This window comes from Macrobrachium nipponense, chromosome 5 (assembly GCF_015104395.2).
Source record: "Macrobrachium nipponense isolate FS-2020 chromosome 5, ASM1510439v2, whole genome shotgun sequence".
NCBI classification, from domain to species: domain Eukaryota; kingdom Metazoa; phylum Arthropoda; class Malacostraca; order Decapoda; family Palaemonidae; genus Macrobrachium; species Macrobrachium nipponense.
Window position 1 is genome coordinate 85,046,420 of NC_061107.1, and position 18,499 is coordinate 85,064,918.

Consider the following 18,499-nt stretch of genomic DNA (forward strand, 5'->3'; position numbering starts at 1 on the left):
TTGACACTCATACTTTTATGATTGTACACTAAGGTTGAAGAGAGTGGCTGGTGTTATTATTAACCAACCAAAATTAAATCCAAGCTGAACTTCTTAACATTGGAATCACATGGTGGTGAGCTACTCAATTTATGAAAAGGTTGTACCTTAACCCTGTATGGCTTGCTTCAAATATATTTATTTTTAACAAAACTTATCCCTGTAGGGGGTTAGTGCCATCAGTGCACCTCATTTGATGCAATGTAGGCATTAAGGTTCTTTGCAGAGTCCCTTCGCCCCCTAGCTGCAACTACTTTCATTCCTTTTACCGTACCTCTGTTCATATTCTCTTCTTCCATCTTACTGTCCACCCACTCCTAACAATTGTTTCATAGTGCAACTGCGAGGTTTTTCACCTGTAACACCTTTCAAACCTTTTACTGTCAATTTCCGTTTCAGTGCTGAATGGCCTTTGTTGCCCCAGTGCATGGCATAATGCCAAAATCTATATAAAAAACATAACTTATACCATTAATGGGTAATTTGTGTAATTTTTTTTATGTACGACCGAGTGTGAATGATATGCTTCTTTTTTAATGAAAATACAGTATTAGTTGGATTTTTTGTTTTTAGTAATGGTCATTCAATGCAAAACTGTTAGTATTTCGGGCTGGTTCTCTTAGTTTGAGGCATAAACTATCCTCATTTTTGTCATGAATTGGAAATTTTGGGAGGCTTTTTAAAATATATACTGTTAAAGGTATTTTTGATTTTTCATGACCAAACAAACAGATAGCTGAGTTACACGGGTCTTAGCATCTTTTATATTTTGAACAAGCAAACTAAAAATTTAAACAACGGTTAATGAATCCGTATTACCTGGAAACTATTCTTTTAGGCTTTAGGTAAGTACTAATTTTGTAGTCGTGTTTATTTGTGATAGTAGAAATTGTATAATGATTTGTAAATATGGCTGACACTCCAGGATCCTAACCACATATCACACAGTTTGAAGGAGATTGTCAGAGTAGCATAAGTTTAGTTTAGATGCTTAAAGAAATAGTGAACTCATAGTGAAAGTGAACATAAAACATTTGCTCTCTATGAGTAATTGGTAGGCACTCAAAATCCATTCATTTCAGGTATGTTTTGCGCAGTTGACTGTATTATGCTCCCTGCTAATTGTGACTGCTAGGTCAGCAGAGGAGGAGGGTAAGAAAAAGGGATTTTGACGAAGGAAAAATCTATTTCTGGGGAAAGACCTGTGTCGCCCAGTGAAAAGGTTCCTGCTTATGCCTTTTCTAGTACAAATATGTTCTAGATATACTAGAGAAAAAAGCTAGCATGGTATGCTGAGGTTACCACCCTCGCGTGAGCACCATAAGGATGTCGTGTGTAAAGTACAAGGCGAGTGGAAGCCACTATTCACAGGTCTTCTGCCAATTAGAGATTCCCTTTCCAAAATCCCCCTCTAGAGATGGGCCGTTACATCGGCAACACTTCCCCCCTCGCCGCTACTACCCTGCTCCACCAGGACCCGAGCGCCCCTAACATTCCTGGATTAGACCCGTTCTCTTGGCTTGGATTGGTATAGGGATGGGAAATCCAATAGAGAGGATTGGGTTCACCGGGCGACACAGGTCTTTCCCCAGAAATAGATTTTTCCTTTGTCAAAATCCCTTTTCTGGATTCGACCTGTGTTCGCCGGTGGAAGTTACTAGAGAATACCTGTCCAAGCCTCATAAGTCTTACTTATAATTATCAGGAAGGAGTCAATGAAACCGAAGGTTCATTGTAGATATAGTTAACGATTACTTCTCAACCTTGGACTGTGCAAAGTCCATTGTGCTTTGTTTGCCTGAGCTGGCAATTTAGGGCTTGGATTGAGTTAGCTGGAACAGGTCACAACGAAGGTGAAAAGGTATGTGGGCTAGTAATTAAAGTTGGATAAGTTCATGGCCTATCTGATTCTTCCATAAAAATGTATGGTTATTTTGCATAATAATAATATTAACTGCTCTACCTATCATTCTAGGTAAACCTGATGCATTGAATGGTCATTCAATGCAAAACTGTTAGTATTTCGGGCTGATTCTCTTAGTTTGAGGCATAAACTATCCTCATTTTTGTCATGAATTGGGAATTTTGGGAGGCTTTTTAAAATATATGCTGTTAAAGGTATTTTTGATTTTTCATGACCAGACAAACAGATAGCTGAGTTACACGGGTCTTAGCATCTGATGCCCTGTTGACAACTCAGTATTGATCATCTTTTATATTTCGAATTACATTTTGAACAAGCAAACTAAAAATTTAAACAACGGTTAATGAATCCGTATTACCTGGAAACTATTCTTTTAGGCTTTAGGTAAGTACTAATTTTGTAGTCGTGTTTATTTGTGATAGTAGAAATTGTAGAATGATTTGTAAATATGGCTGACACTCCAGGATCCTAACCACATATCACACAGTTGAAGGAGATTGTCAGAGTAGCATAAGTTTAGTTTAGATGCTTAAAGAAATAGTGAACTCATAGTGAAAGTGAACATAAAACATTTGCTCTCTTTGAGTAATTGGTAGGCACTCAAAATCCATTCATTTCAGGTATGTTTTGCGCAGTTGACTGTATTGTGCTCCGTGCTACTTGTGACTCCTTGGTCAGCAGAGGAGAAGGGTAACAAAAACGCATCATCTTACGATACGGTGTAGGTATAGTTAACGATTACTTCTCAACCTTGGACTGTGCAAAGTCCATTGTGCTTTGTTTCCCAGAGCTGGCAATTTAGTGCTTGGTATTGAGTTAGCTGGAACAGGTCACAACGAAAGTGAAAAGGTATGTGGGCTAGTAATTAAAGTTGGATAAGTTCATGGCCTATCTGATTCTTCCATAAAAATGTATGGTTATTTTGCATAATAATAATATTAACTGCTCTACCTATCATTCTAGGTAAACCCGATATGTAACTGATTGGCCAAGTACCAACTATTCTAGGATACTTTTGGAAATTAGAACACTTGCAGTATCCTTAACTTCTTTCAAAAGATTGTGTATTGTTTTTAACATTTGCTTCAGACAATTGGATTATTTCTGTATGAACCCTTCTTGCGTAAATACTTAAACTCTTTATTACTTATCTAGTTCACACAAAACTTAAACGAGTTCAGGACCTGGGACTAGACGCTCGGAGGTGCCAATGCAAAGGGAAATTAGGGAATGCTTCCAACCTAACTTGTATAGGTAAACTTGGTGGCTTTAAATCTACCTGTCATGCAGTTCACTGCCTTTTGTACATTTCTTGAAAATTCAATCACGTGCAATGTTGCCACCATTCATTTTTAAGTAACAGGCTACAAACACACACACACACATATATATATATATATATATATATATATATATATATATATATATATATATATATATATATATATATATTATATACAGAAAACCAGCTCCTCAGTGGCATGATCGGTTTGGTCTTGGCCTGCCACCTTGGTGGTCGCGAGTTCAATTCTCGGCCATTCGACTGAGGGGTAAGAGATGTGTATTTCTGGTGATAGAAGTTCACTCTCGACGTGGTTCGGAAGTCACATAAAGCTGTTGGTCCCGTTGCTGAATAACCACTGGTTCCATGCAACGTAAAAACACCATACAAACAAACATATACAGAAAACCAACGTTCTCACTTTCATACATTCACTGCTTCAGCTATCATGACATTCCTATCAAGATAGGTGTAGCCAGCAACCTATTCTTAAGAGCCTTACAAATTTGTTCCCCCGATTTCCTGGAAAAAGAATTTGAACTAATTCGTAAGCAGCTTTCGTCTTTAAGGTAACCTGACCATATAACTGAGAAAGCGATTCACTAAGCAAACATAATTTTCTACCCACCCCCTCAAGACAACACCAGAGACACCCAATAATAAAATAGAAATTCCACACCTGGACAGGATTAAGACGGTGACCCAGAGCCTCGGAAAATCTAACCCTTTTGCATTTACTTAAACAAACACCTTAGCCAAATCCCTGATTAACGTCCGACAAAAGACATCCCCCAAGGACACAGGCGTTTACGAAATCCCATGTCTGGACTGACCAATCTTACATTTGATTTACAGGAAAATCACTTCCCCAGAGATTAATATAACACAAACAGTCAGTTAGGTATGGACAACAGAACTCAGCTATTTTCAACCATATAAATGAACATAACCATAGAATAAACTGGAATTTGTCACGTGTAATTTATAGCAGCAACTGCCGGTACAAGAGTGGAATTGGCCTTGATTAAACAGAGGCAGGTAATGAACATCTGAAAGGGAGCATGGGATTCAGATGTCATCGTCAAGGTTTTCATTCAACCAACGCTTAAGAAGATTAAAGGAAGATTGTCAGCGGGAGTGACCTAAATTGGCTTACCTGTGGATGGACCTCTTGGTATAAATACCACCTTTCCTGTAACTTTTTTCATTCATCTACCTGAAGAGGGAGACAGCAGTCTCTGAACTAAAGTATTTTTCTCTATATTTTGGTGTTTTTATGGGATCCTTTTATTATTATTATTATTATTATTATATAGATATTATATATATATATATATATATATATATATATATATATATATATATACTATAATTATATATATATATATATATATATATGTATATATATATGATATATATATATATATATATATATATATATATATATATATATATATATATATATATATATATTATATATATGATTTACATATATAATATATATATATATATATTATATATATACGTATAATATATACATATATCTATTTATTTATTTATTTAGGCGATCCAAACTCAGAAATGTTGCATTATTTCCTTTATTGACGAGCGACCAATATTCGTGACAGTGCAAACAATATAACTGCTTGCATAATTTTATTTGACAACACTGTAATATGTTTTACCTCATGGGCGGCCGTAGCATATTTTTCAAGGGGGCAAATTGTATTGTTATATGCAGTGGAACTGTAATGCCACAGATTTAAGTGAAGCAAGATGCGATAAAGAAAAAAATACTTTACATATACTGTTCAGTTGAATTCAAATATTTCTGTTAAGAACGGCGCAGTTGTTACAATATACAAATATACAATATACAATGATACATTTAATTTACTTAAATTGAAAGAATATATTGTAAAATGGAAGGAAATCAAAGTGATGTAGTTAAATGTAATATACATATATTATATATATGTGTATGTATATATATTAAATTTTTTCCAGGATTTCAGGGGGGGGGGGGGCTTGGCAAGTGCCGCCCTTGTTCCTGTGTGCGGGCGCCCATGTTTTACCTTCTTTATATTCACAGTGACCATATTGATTTAAGGATTATAAACTCATGAAATCGGTGAAAGTGTGAATTTTGATAAAAGGCGAATTTAGCAATTATTTAGATGAAGGTGAAGGTGCAGATTTAGTGAAAGAAGCAGGAAAATTTTTAGCTGATAATAATCAGGATTTCTCATTGTTGCCATCTTTCGATGTTCAGCTTAGCATTTGCAAGAATCAGTGCACTGGCATTTGCCATCGCTGCCCTTGCATTTGCAGCCGGAACCACCTGCAGGAAAAAAAAAAAAGATATTAGGTGATTGTTTAATTGTTCAATATAAGAAAATGAAGTGTACTACACCTACGAACCGCGTCACTTCGTGTCAGCCATGATTTTTCGTTGTTGTTGAAGATTAAGCCAGCCTTGTGCTGGCACGGGCTCTTGCTCCTAGAGCAGCCCGTAGCGCCATTGATTTCTTTATGGGTATGCCAATAGTAAGCAGCGCTTCCAGCGGACGCGAGCAATCATGTGACATGATACAAGGCCAAATTTCCCTATCACAGAAAACCCCGGAACAGGAAAATGCAACCCGAAACTCACGGAACCCTCAATAACTTTCTTATGCGTAAAAATATTTTTTATATTAAGGCATCGTTGTAAAGGTAAAATTCCCAGCTTTAATCTTTTATACAGTGTCCATAAAGTCACAGTACCATTCTGAGCAGTAAATACATGTAATGGTACTGGGACTTTATGGAAACCCTGTATAATGTGTTGGTTTTTATTTGTAAGTAAATGATGTTTAAAGCCCTAGTAATGATTAGCGCGTGTCTAGAAGCATGCAAACTGATATTTGAAGAAAACCCAGAACTCACGGAACCCTCAATAACTTTCATTCGTAATTAAATTTTTACTTTAATTTTAATTTGTTAGGGTTTCATGCATAAACATTTTAAGTGCACAAGTAAAATTGTGCTTATTGCAGATCCCATTAACAGTTGCACAGCAGAAAACCTGGTAGCTACTCGCGGAACCCTCAATAACTTGATTTGAAAAAACTATTTTGATATCTAGACCATTGAAATAGCGTAGATTACGGGATTTATTTTGTGCATCATATACGCCGGTTCGGTCATGAAATGGATTTGTAACCACGAAAATATTTCACTCGTCGCTATTTTCAGAAAACCAAGAACTCACGAAACCATTATTTATTTCGTCTAAATGGATCTGTTGAAATGTGGTCTTAATTTTGAGGTGGTATTTCTAGCGAAGTGGTCTGTAAGGGAGGTTTTTACTGCACATGCATATAAAGAAACAATGGCATTTAGAGTGGACGAACGGAGGACGCCTGAAAATCTATTACACACAAGTACAAAATGAGTATAGACAACAGTTTTGCTGTATGGGTAATTGAGGGAATAATTGCAAGGCGTAACAAGAACAGGTTGCTGTGTGATTTATTATTATTGGTTTTTTATTCTTACCAAGTAAAAAAAAAATTACGCAACCATTTGAATGTAGGTTTATGTATATTTACGAAATGTTTCTGAAACCATTTTACTTTACATTTTTTTCTTTTATTTTCACGTTTCATCAGGTCATTAATTATGTCCGGTACTCTGTAGGTGCAATAAATTTTAACTCTACCATTTTTCTGCTGTTGTTGGCACGTTTGGCATTTTCTCTGTTTTAGGAAAAGACGATAATCAATTGTTTACATAACATGTTATTAAAAGGTTCAGCATTAACGGTATATGATCATATCGTGTTTTAGAAAGATTCACTTTTAGGTTGTTAAATAGTAAATTTTTACAGGGCATCCTGAGTCAAAAACTAATATATCAATAAATTCTGTCAATATCTCATCCATGCCTGAGATACTTAAGATGGGAAAACTTCAATTTATTTGTGAAAGTTATCTAGTTCAAAAGAAATTTCACATAAATTGTATATGTCACCGTTGCTAAGCTTATGTTCACGACGGGCCTTAGTTGTATAAATGGTTTGTCACTTGTTGCAAATTCCCAGCAGTTTTGACACCTAAAACCAATATTAAGTTTCAGCTTGCTCTCAGACTCTTTATCAATCAGTTTGCAGATAAGGAAATGTCACTAGCTTTTGATTTAATGTATCTATTACAAATATAATTGCAGTAGACACACTTTGGCTTCACATATCTTAATCTTACTTTTGAAGTGCGTTTTAACTCATGCGTAAAAAAAAATGAAACTCGATATCAGTTCATTCTGTAATGTTGATAAATAATCAATCCTACCATTTTTAAACCATGGAATGATCATATTCCCCTTTCTCAAAGGCGAATAAATGTCTTTCTTTACATGAAAGGCACTTCTCTCATTGTGTAGAAGTATTGATCTGTTATTCCTAATTTCGAAGGTCCCAGCTGCAGTTGGCCTTTGTCCTCAATTTGTTATTCCGTTTCATTCCTTAACAGAAGATCAATTTTAACTTCTGTATATATATATATATATATATATATATATATATATATATATATATATATATATATATATATATATATAATATATATATATATATATATATATATATATATGAGCGATGTTAAACAGCAACCCATAACAGAATTCAAAGTTGATTTTCATCCTATTATGGAATGGAATGGAATAAAAAAAAAAATAAGGACAAAGGCCAACTACTGGGACCTAAGAAATTGGGAATAACAGATCAATACTTCTACATAATGAGAGAAGTGCCTTTCATGTAAAGAAAGACATTTATTCGCCTTTGAGAAAGGGGAATATGATCATTCCATGGTTTAAAAATGGTAGGATTGATTATCAGCATTGTAAAAGGAACCGATATCAAGTCTTTTTTTTTTTTTTTTTTTTTTTTTTTTTTTTTTTTTTTTGTTTTTTTTTTTTTGTTTTTTTTTTTTTTTTTTACCGGCGAGTTAAAACGCACATCAAAAGTAAGATCTATGAAGCCAAAGTGTCCAATTATATTTCTAAGCTGTAGATAAAATAAGCATGGATATCTCCACTATTTGTATGCCAGTCCGCCAATATATGTCATAAGATCGAGGTGTCAGACCAATTATTTATCATGAAAATCTATAATGTATGTAAAATCCTCTTGCTCTATTTTTCCCGTCTGTACCTCTGAGAAAGTGTGAAAGTTGATGATCTGTAATCATCCTCAAACAATGAACTGTCTTTTTCTGTTCCTAGCCACCAAAGCTTGCCATTAAAACTTAAAATCTGTCTTTGCATTATGGTAAAGAACGAGATGTAAAGTTGATGGCAATACTAGCATATTACGAAGCACAGTTCGTAAATTTTACTCATTTTCTTTTGCGTGTGTGTGTAAAACCAAAGCCAATATACAAGCCGCGTCACTTCCCTCAATAACTTTCGTATTTTTAAAGATATTTTTTTATTATTATTAATGCATCGTTAATTGGGCGTGTCGTTTGTTGGTTTTTATACCCAAATGGCGTTCAAAGCCCCAGTAATAATTAGTGAACGTCCAGAACCGCTTTAAATGCTACTTGTCCGTCCGTAATAGATAAAATTTAATCAACAGCTAGTGACATTTCCTCATCTGCAAATTTTATTGAGAAAGAGCCTAAGAGCAAGCTGAAACTTGATCGGTATTATCATATACCAACCCAGAGAGCTAGTTTCAACATCTGCTATGCACAAACACAAACACACACACACATACTGTACCACTCACCTATATTTTGTCTGAAGTCCTTCGCGTTCTGGATACTTAAGTCTCTTCATTTCAACACCTCTTCTCATCCATGTAGCCAAGGCCTATTTGCTCTCAAAACTCATTGATTATCCCCTCAAAACTTAATAATTATTCACACTTTTTCACCCAAGATCCTCCATTCTCTCTATACTTTCAACTCCCACCAAAACGCCATGTTTGTCATTAATGCAGGTTTTAGAATCTCAATAATTATCAGCTTTTTAACTCTTGCAGCACATGTCACATGTGCAGTGTGAATAGTTTATATCATCCGGTAACACCTGTCTCTCTCCCATTTCTCTTTTACATTCACACATCATTTCTATAAACGGGGGTAAGCTCAACCAACCATGCATTCATTTCAACTTTGGCTTCCGTACACTTTCCTGTGGTAAACTTTTTGCAGAGACCCAGCTGCCTTCCATGCTTCACCTATTCTTTCCTTGCTAGTCACCAACTGGCACTGTATCCTTTTGCTCTCTCATGAAAAATGATCATTTATGGAGACAAAACACACCCTTGCCTGTTACTAGACCGAGGTTGCACCAAACGAGTCACTGACATCCGGGTTTCCCAAAATGGGTTCCCGCTTTTATACGAAGCACTTCTAGCCTCTTTTCATTAAATTAAATAGAGCCTCAACACCTGCCACACTTTAATTCTATCATAACTTTTCTACGGGTCCATCCATATATGGTGATTTTCTCCCCTTTTCTATTAACAATTCTAATACAACTCTTTCGTAATAAGCCCTTCAGCCACCAATCATTTATCTGTTTAGTATTCTTAAGTACCCCCATACCTTATACAATATACATTGTAATGTTATGCTTTTAGCATTCTTTCACGCACCTAGACTTCAGTTTTCTTTTCCTGTAACGGAACAAATATTTGTGCCACTTATTCTTTTAGAACATTTTTTCTCTAATAGGATATAGTTTATGCTACCCTTATGCTGCTCAGTCACGTTATCACCCCCCACCCCCAGTGGGTTCTACCACAAACATTCTTCATTCTTGTAACTGACCTTACACTATACACACACGCACACAAATATATATTATATACAGTGAAAATGGAAGACTGTTATGAGATATAATTTAGACCTAACTTTATCACTACCAAACCATAAATCCCCACATTTCATTTTCTCAAGTAAATGGTCCAGAAAAAAAAAATCTAATGATTACTGCTACTATTGTTGTCTTTTCCAAGACAATATTATTTGATACTCCGACCCTTCTGAAGATCAACAACATTGAATGAACGAAGCAAATCACATATCAGGTTTACTTTCTCGTCTTTTGGTCGCGTCTGAGCAGAGGTCTCATACTCACATTTCTTTTCTCCGGACTTGTTGCATTTGCACTTGCTCTCGCTGCAGCAGCCGCCCCCATCCTTAGAGCAGTCACCCTTTCCGGTCTTGCAAGTATCTGGAATCAGAGGAGTAGCTACAGTTATCATTGTTGAAAGTCAAGCTTGAATACAAATCTTGCTATAAGCCTACGTAGGTGTTGTATGGTACACAGACTTTCCTTTTTTTTTTTTTTTTTTTTTTTTTTTAAATCCTTGGGGTTTATTTTGATTAGGTACATTGCTTGAAGGCGTCCTCTTTGGTTTGTTTCCTTGAGCTCTTTTTCGATAGGAAGCCTTTAGCATCGCCTGCCCTACCAGCGCCGCTGGAATTAATGCATGCTATATACTCGTTTTTGTAGGATCAGCATCTACATTCTGTAGAAGTCGCACTGTCCAGTGCCTTAAGTTTTTTTTTTACTCTAAAGCTGTAGGCACCAAATCTGTAACCCTGGGGTAATGAGGTGATTTATTTCAAGGACAATCTAATGGTATCTGAACAAGACTAACGCTGAAACAGCTCTTTTTCTGGTTTCGAACGGTATTGCTAGTGCAAGTGTTACTATCATTATCATGCGAACTAAAGTTACTGCTATAAGTGTTAGGTTGTTCTGTAATTATATCCAGTATGTAAGTCCTTCCCTTATGGACAGACACACCCTGAAGAGTATTCTGCATATAATACATGAGGTGTGAAGCAACGATGGTCTAATTTCGTCACTGCATACCTTATTTTCTTTTGCTTTTCATCTCAACGGGCAAGTTAAGCGCGAAGTTCTTTGGTTTTCTGTCAAAGAAGGTAATGAACTGAACGTATGCTACCATGAAATTCCATAGCATGGCCGAAATTTTACGGCACGATTAAAAAAAAAAAAAAAAAAAAAAAAAAAAAAAAAAAAAAAAAAAAAAAAAAAAAAAAAAAAAAAAAAAAAAAAAAAAGTCACGAAAGCAATAAAGAGTGGAATTTGGCCCAAGAGGACCTTTTGATCGATCGATGAGCACGCCGCCAAATTCCTTCAACATTCTTAAAGTGGGGGTCGGGGTAGGGGTGGGGGAGACTTCTCAGCTCAGCCTTGGTGGATAATTAGTAGTTTTAGTGAATAAGAGGAATACATAGACAGAGAAGTGATTTTGAATACGGAGCTGGGGATAAAAATGAAATGGGCCACAATTTTCGAAGAATAATATTGCGGATGCAATATTGTTCCGCGAATTTGGTTTCCAAGATCGTCCTACGTATGTTTATAATTTGTTAAATGAATGCATGGAAATGAATAACAGTTGCATGCACACACACACGCACAGAGAGAGAGAGAGAGAGAGAGAGAGAGAGAGAGAGAGAGAGAGAAGCCACTTTCGGTTATACAAGACCGTGTACAAGCAGTTTTCGATAGACATATGACAGTGAAAGCAAGTTTGCCTATTATGTTTTTTCATGGTATACAGTCAAATGCATATATATTCTCTTCATAAAAGAACTCGGAAATTATTTACTTGTAGCACTGTAAATTACTTGAGACAAACAGTTTTGACAAAGCAGCTGTTATGACGTTGATGAACTTTATGTTTATACACTATTTTTTAGGCTTCATAATAATAACTTGGTGTCGCATTGCTCTCAAGTGGCCTCTCTGGTATTTCAAAGATGGCGATGCTCTTTTATACGAGCTGTGCCCTTTTCGTTTCATGGAGTTGACCTTTCGGTGCCGACGCTTGGAGTCAGTACAGCTCGCTTCTTGGATCGTTAAAATGTTATTCACCACCTTTCTAACATAGATACAAATGAATGAAGGATTTGTTTTTCTGGTACGTTCTATCAACTCTATGACCCAGTGCGACTGACTGCCTTCCTTTCATTTTCCTTGGTCATATTTTGAGTAATGTCTTAAAACCTGATCAAAGAATTTCTCTTCTAATTTTAGCATCTAAGGTCGTGACGTACGTAGAAGATGCAAGCATTCGTTGAGGTGGATGCCCTTCTCGTTCTTTCAAGTAACGAATTATCACAAAAAGCAAAAAGTATGCCATGCTGTCGATCACCTAGTTTTTACTGAACTGCTAAACAAAAGGTCTATAACTGACAGATACACAAGAATCAACTTGGATCGGGTTGACTATCTAACAAACAAGACACAAAACGTTCTCCAAATATGTCTGTCGGAGGTCTAGTACTTGATCTCTAAAGCCCTGGGGCTTACCTGGAGTTTTTTCATTAGTCCAGGAACTTACACACACAGATTCACAAACAAAAGCTGAAAAACATTTGGTTCTTTAATTTACGGATAATGTGATAACAGGAGTCAGCGAAAGATTGATGCAGTTTCGTCAGTCACGTATAAGGGTCGTCAGTGGAGAGTGGTTGATGTTGGCAGATAGTTCAGTTTTATCTGGTGATAGTGAGAAGCTGCCCAGAATTATGGAAGAAATCTTTTGCATCGTTCATTGATTTACTCCTAAATAAGTGTAGGAATTTATCAATTTTATTCTTCCACCGCCCATTGCTTCATGGTCCTACTAATTTCCAGTTATCCTAATGATAGTGCACTCTTGTTAATATTCACTTTCACCTTGCCATTTACGGGCAAGGTGAAAGTGAATATTAACAAGAGGGCACTGTCATTAGGATAACTGGAAGTAGTAGGATCATGAAGCAATGAGCGGTGAAGAATAAAATTGATAAATTCCTACCCTTATTTAGGAGTAAATCAATGAACGATGCAGTGTTTGGTTGTGATGTGTAGATGATAATTGTTGATGTACGAAAAAAAAAGCAAAAATTAAGGTTAACATTTTGTATCGTTTACGTGGAGAAGGAACGACTGTAAGAATGTAAAAAGATATGTAAATAAATACAACTCTGTGGTATTAAATTCACCTTTGGTGGGAAGATTCGTCAGGTGAAAATAACGAAGGGTGTTAGGTTGGTGAGAAAGTATATATATGTACGTTTAGTGAAGAAGGAACGGAACATCTAAAGAGCGCAGATTTGATACCATGGAATAAACAATGGAATAGAAAAACCTCGCACATATAGAAGACAGATGGTTAGCAGTGTGTAGGTGAGGAAATGACGTACTGCTGATGAACATTCATGAACCTAGGTGGAACGATTGTAAATGAACTTTATTTATTGATTGATGGCGAGTCATTGTGACCACAGGGAGCCATAAATAAAAGACTATTACAGTTGTATGACTAACAAGATCAAATGCAGCCATAATGGTGGATAAATAGGGTAGACAAGAAGCAATTCCAAGATAAAGAGAAGGCAACTCCAAAAATAGATGGAGAGGATGAACAAGATCTTTAAGGAAACTAGATGGTAGAGAACGAATGAACCTCAGAGTAAAAGATGCAGCTCTGGGTCGATGGAGTGGGTATTTTGAAGTTTATTGACTATGAAGCCCGAAAAGGCCGGTAGAGGTGACTTAAGCTCACGAGGAGGACAATTAAGATGTAGAATGATGAGACACTAACAATTGAGGTGATTACGAGTGGGATGCTACGTCTCCTTGGCTGTTGAACATCTTTACTGACGGAGTACCGTGAGAAATCAGGGAGGTCAGTAGTTCTAGACGCATAGTTGTGGCACCAGAAAATGAGATGGTTGATATTTGCAGATAATACAGTGGTGACTGGGGACAGTAAAAAGGAACTGTAAAAACTAATAAAAGAGTTTGAAAATTCAGAGTAAATATGATTAAAAGTAAGATGATGAAGATAAAAAGAAATCAGGACCATGCAACAATATGTGTTGCTGTGGATATTGGAAGAGTAGAAGTAACTGATTCATATGCGTATTTGGGAGTAAATGTAACATATAATATTAGGTCAGAATAGCTGAAGCAAGAAAGGTAGAAGAATTGTCTATTGAAACATCTGGAATGTATTAAGAGGCTTCTGAGCCAACTTGCCTTTATGGAAATGAAGTCTGGATAAAGCTGCTGAGATGAGCTGTTTATGACATATGTAGCATATAAGAAGAACTGATAGGTAGAACAAAGTGGAAATATGTAGTATTGATGGAAAGGTTAGCGTAGGCGAAGGGATGGATCAGTGTGTGCTGAGTTAGCTGAGATGGTCTGGTCATGTGTAAAGAATGGATGAAGGAAGGTTGGTGAAGAGTGTATATTCAGAAGTGTCCGGGGAATGGAGAGAAAGACCTGGATAGCTACACAGACAGTATAGTGTAAAGTAAAGGATGGCCCTTAACATTCCAGACATACAAGACCAAGACTGCTGCAGCGTGTGTGGGAGGTTTTGACGCACAGCTGATGAGCCTTCTGTATAAGACTAAGTAATGGCTAATTTTCTTAAGTTTTGTCACAAATGGATACCAACTGTGATTTAACAGTTAAAGTATGAATGTGGCAGTGCTGTTTTATCTTGGAAACTACCCCTGACGTGGAAAATGGCTGAGAGAGAGAGAGAGAGAGAGAGAGAGAGAATCTTCATCACACACTGCCAGTTATGATGCAACACGTGGACTTAGAACTTTCACATATAAGTTCTCAAAGAGTGCACGGCGAAACTGCATACCCACTGGTTATTTATTTAAAAGTGAAAAAAAGGTTATCTATTTATGAGTGAAAAAAGGTCTCCCAAAATGTAATGGTATAGCAGACGATTTCAGTACCATTCATCACAAAACGCGTCTGGTGTTATGTTTGTCTATGTTGCAAACTTTAAAATTTAATCCAGGGGTTCTCAAAGTGGTCGATATCGACCCCCAGGGGTCAATAAGATCATCCAAGGGGTCTATGAATAGTCAGGGGGTTAAAAGGGGGTCGATGAATAACTGAGTCAGGGGGTCAAAGTGGGGTCGATGAATAACTAACGTGTCTGAGAATTAAGTTACATATACTCGTACATCTAAAGTTCCAAACATATTTTCTTACTAGGTGTTACCTTTTTTATCATACTGAATGTCAAGTACTAAACTAATACACAACTAATTGATTTTGAAATTTTTTTAAAATATTAAATGTTAGTCTAGGGGATCGATAGAAAATTTAAAACTTCATAAGGGGGTCGGAGTTAAAAAGTTTGAGAACCCCTGCTTTAATCAAAGGAGTTGTCGTTCATTCCCTGGGGACCGTTTATGGGTTCCATCCGCTTTTCAAAGCTGAATTGCATTCAAACTACTGCACCTTAAGCCACAGTCAGCAGACTGACTCGACGCAAACTTAGCCTGCGGCCTCTACATACTTTGGTCGATAACTCAGGCCTACACTGTTTCTTATACATTGTTCAGGAAAATAGAAACTTTTTATACGTTGCAGTATCTACAGAACCGAAGGTAACTGATGAACATACTTATTTTTAAATCGGTTAATCAACGAATTATTAATAGTTACTGTGCTATGCGCTGATGGCTTGAAATTTGTAGGTGTTGTGTTAAATTTTGTGGCTGTGTTTGTTTAGATTCAGATCAGTCTTCCAGAAAGCACACACACACAGAGAGAGAACAGCACAACATTCACTGCCACATTTCGTACCCTTAACTGATGAATCGTGGTCATTCGTGGACTGGCCACCTTCAACAACGTTGTTCGCTTCAGACTTCTAGGTACACGGAAGACTAATCCACAGCACAGCAAGCCTCTGTCTACAGACAACGCACACACACATTCCTATATCATTATCCTATTTTGACCATCCTACTGTCCTTCAGTCTTTTCACACGAAGAAACCGTCTCAAAACACCTGGATCCATCCTTCGTTTTCGCTAACCTTCTTAAAACTTTACCTACCTCCACATTTCAGTCCTCCTTAACCACATATACTTGGCAAACAATGTGTCCCATCAGCGTCCAATATTTTCATTCATGCACATTCCAATTCTGCGCTTCTAAACAGGAGGTATCCTACCACAACTCTGAGTAGTGTTATGACTCAGCAGTCTCCTCTCTATAGAGAGAGAGAGAGAGAGAGAGAGAGAGAGAGAGAGAGAGAGAGAGAGAGAGAGCATACTTTGAACAATAACTTTATTCGAAAACAAACACACGTGTTCCCGATCTCCGTGCGCAGCGGCAGAAAATCAATTGTTTCTAATTTAATAATTTTGCATTCTTTGTTCTATGTTCGTTGTATAACATGAAAATAGTTTAATAACCTGCATTCATAAGTTGTCTGTTCTAACTCAGTTTGAATTTGCCTGAGAGCTTAAAGTTGCCGTCTTCTTAAGCCGGTGTCATTTTTCCTTAAAGAGGCCAGAGGCACTCGCCTTGGCAATATGCAAATTCCTTACTATTAAAGAAGTAATATATAATAGTATATATATATATATATATCTATATATATATATAATATATATTATAATATATATGTGTGTGTGTGTGTGTGTGTGTGTGTGTGTGTGTGTGTGTGTGTGTGTGTGGCGCGCGCTCGCACTTGGCAAAGAAGTCTATGAGCATTAAGGTGAAATAATGAAAAGCAGATATATGTAGCCATTAACAAAGACAGCGAAATAGTGTTGGAAAACACTCGTCAGTTGTATGGTTTCACATCAGTCATATGCCTTGAGTATTCATGGCAAATAATGACTGCCACTGCGATTACTTCTGTATGAAATATCGTACATACGAAAATATAAATTTATTGATAGTGTAAAGGATGCTGGCAGATTAGTGACACGTATTGCAAATGTTGACCTTTAGGACTTCACAATAATACCTCGATATTGATCCATCCTGGCTCGGGAGACGAGCCCAGACAAAATCGATCCAGATCTAGATCAATCCGAAATGTCTGCAGCCTCTTTAGGCGTCTCAGAATGGGATGAAGTGATTGCATAGATTTTACAATGATTGGCCACAGACACGAATTTCAAAGAAACAGATTCCTCTTTCAGCAGAGCATATTGATACAAAATTCAAAAGCCGGCTAAGTATAAAAATCTTAATAGTTTTTAGAAGAATTTGTTGACAAAACTCCTGCCGGAGAATAGTTGGAACCTAACTCATGATGGTTACTGACGAACAAAATACTATAACTGGAATTACCGTCAGAGCAGGGATCTGGCATGTTGTCACTGGATTTTTTCAACTTTGGAGTAGGTGTCTTGAGTCTTCCACTGGCGGTGTCACGAGGAGGAATGGAGACGGAATGCTGGGGGGCCGCATACAAACCTTCGGACTCTTGGGCCGGCACTCGGCACTCACCCACGCCTACAGCGCCATCATGCGTCGTTGCATTTATGACACTTGTTACATTTAAATCTAAGATAATCTAAAATATACCTTCGTCACCTGAACATGATAAACTGTATTTCATTTCTTGAATTTGGATTGCCAAGGTTTTCGATTTTCATTTGAAGTTTTTTGTAGAAATCGGGACTGGCGGAATTGGAATGACTGATCCATAAAGGCTGTCTGGTTGTGAAATTCGTACCCTTGCTCTTACAGTAAAAAATGGAAAGAACTGTTGCCTGATAGCTTGGTTTTGGTCATTATTAACTGCTGAAATGTTTTCGTCAAAGGTGGAAATAGAATTGAAGGAAATCTCATTCAATGATTCTAGATTTTAGAAAGTTGAAATTTTTCTTTTTAGCTATGGGTCAAACTATGATGAAAGGGAAGAAATACCCGCATGCATTTCCCAAGTGGTAGGTCAAAGATAATCATTTAAATAGAATGTTTGACCGTCAAACACGCTATTTAAATTATTATCTTTGAACACACATGTGAATTTATTTCCCGAAAAGAAATTTGAATAACTGTATCCATGTCAATCTGAAAGAGGGAATAAAAGCTATTTATGTTTACTGTCTTTGAAAACGGGAATGTTATAATGAAAAAATAAATCAACACAGCTATTTAACAAAAATAACGAGGAAAACTTTGACACATGAAAAAAGAAATGGTTGTAATGATGATGACAGTTCCTGACCGTTCAGCGACACCCTTCATTCGTCCTTCAGGGCTGGACCGCGGGAAATATTTTTGGTTATCCGCATTTTCATGTATACGTCTAAATATTTGCACTGAACCAGTTGCAAAGTCAGATTAGCAAGAAATTGCACAGAGCTATGTTTAGAATTTAGGAAAAATCCTAAAAATACTGGATAGTCTATTACGTGCAAAACGCGGTGGGGGTTACACCGCCA

General features: G+C 36.7%; 1 long non-coding RNA gene across 1 annotated transcript; it reads right to left on the reverse strand.

Moving 5' to 3' along the window:
- Positions 1-4,827: 4,827 nt before the first annotated feature.
- LOC135215474 (uncharacterized) lies at positions 4,828-17,555 on the reverse strand. Its single transcript, XR_010314695.1, has 3 exons — positions 17,397-17,555; positions 10,377-10,472; positions 4,828-5,586 (listed from the first exon to the last, which is right to left on the reverse strand). It is a non-coding gene; the product is annotated as an uncharacterized LOC135215474 (long non-coding RNA).
- Positions 17,556-18,499: the final 944 nt, after the last annotated feature.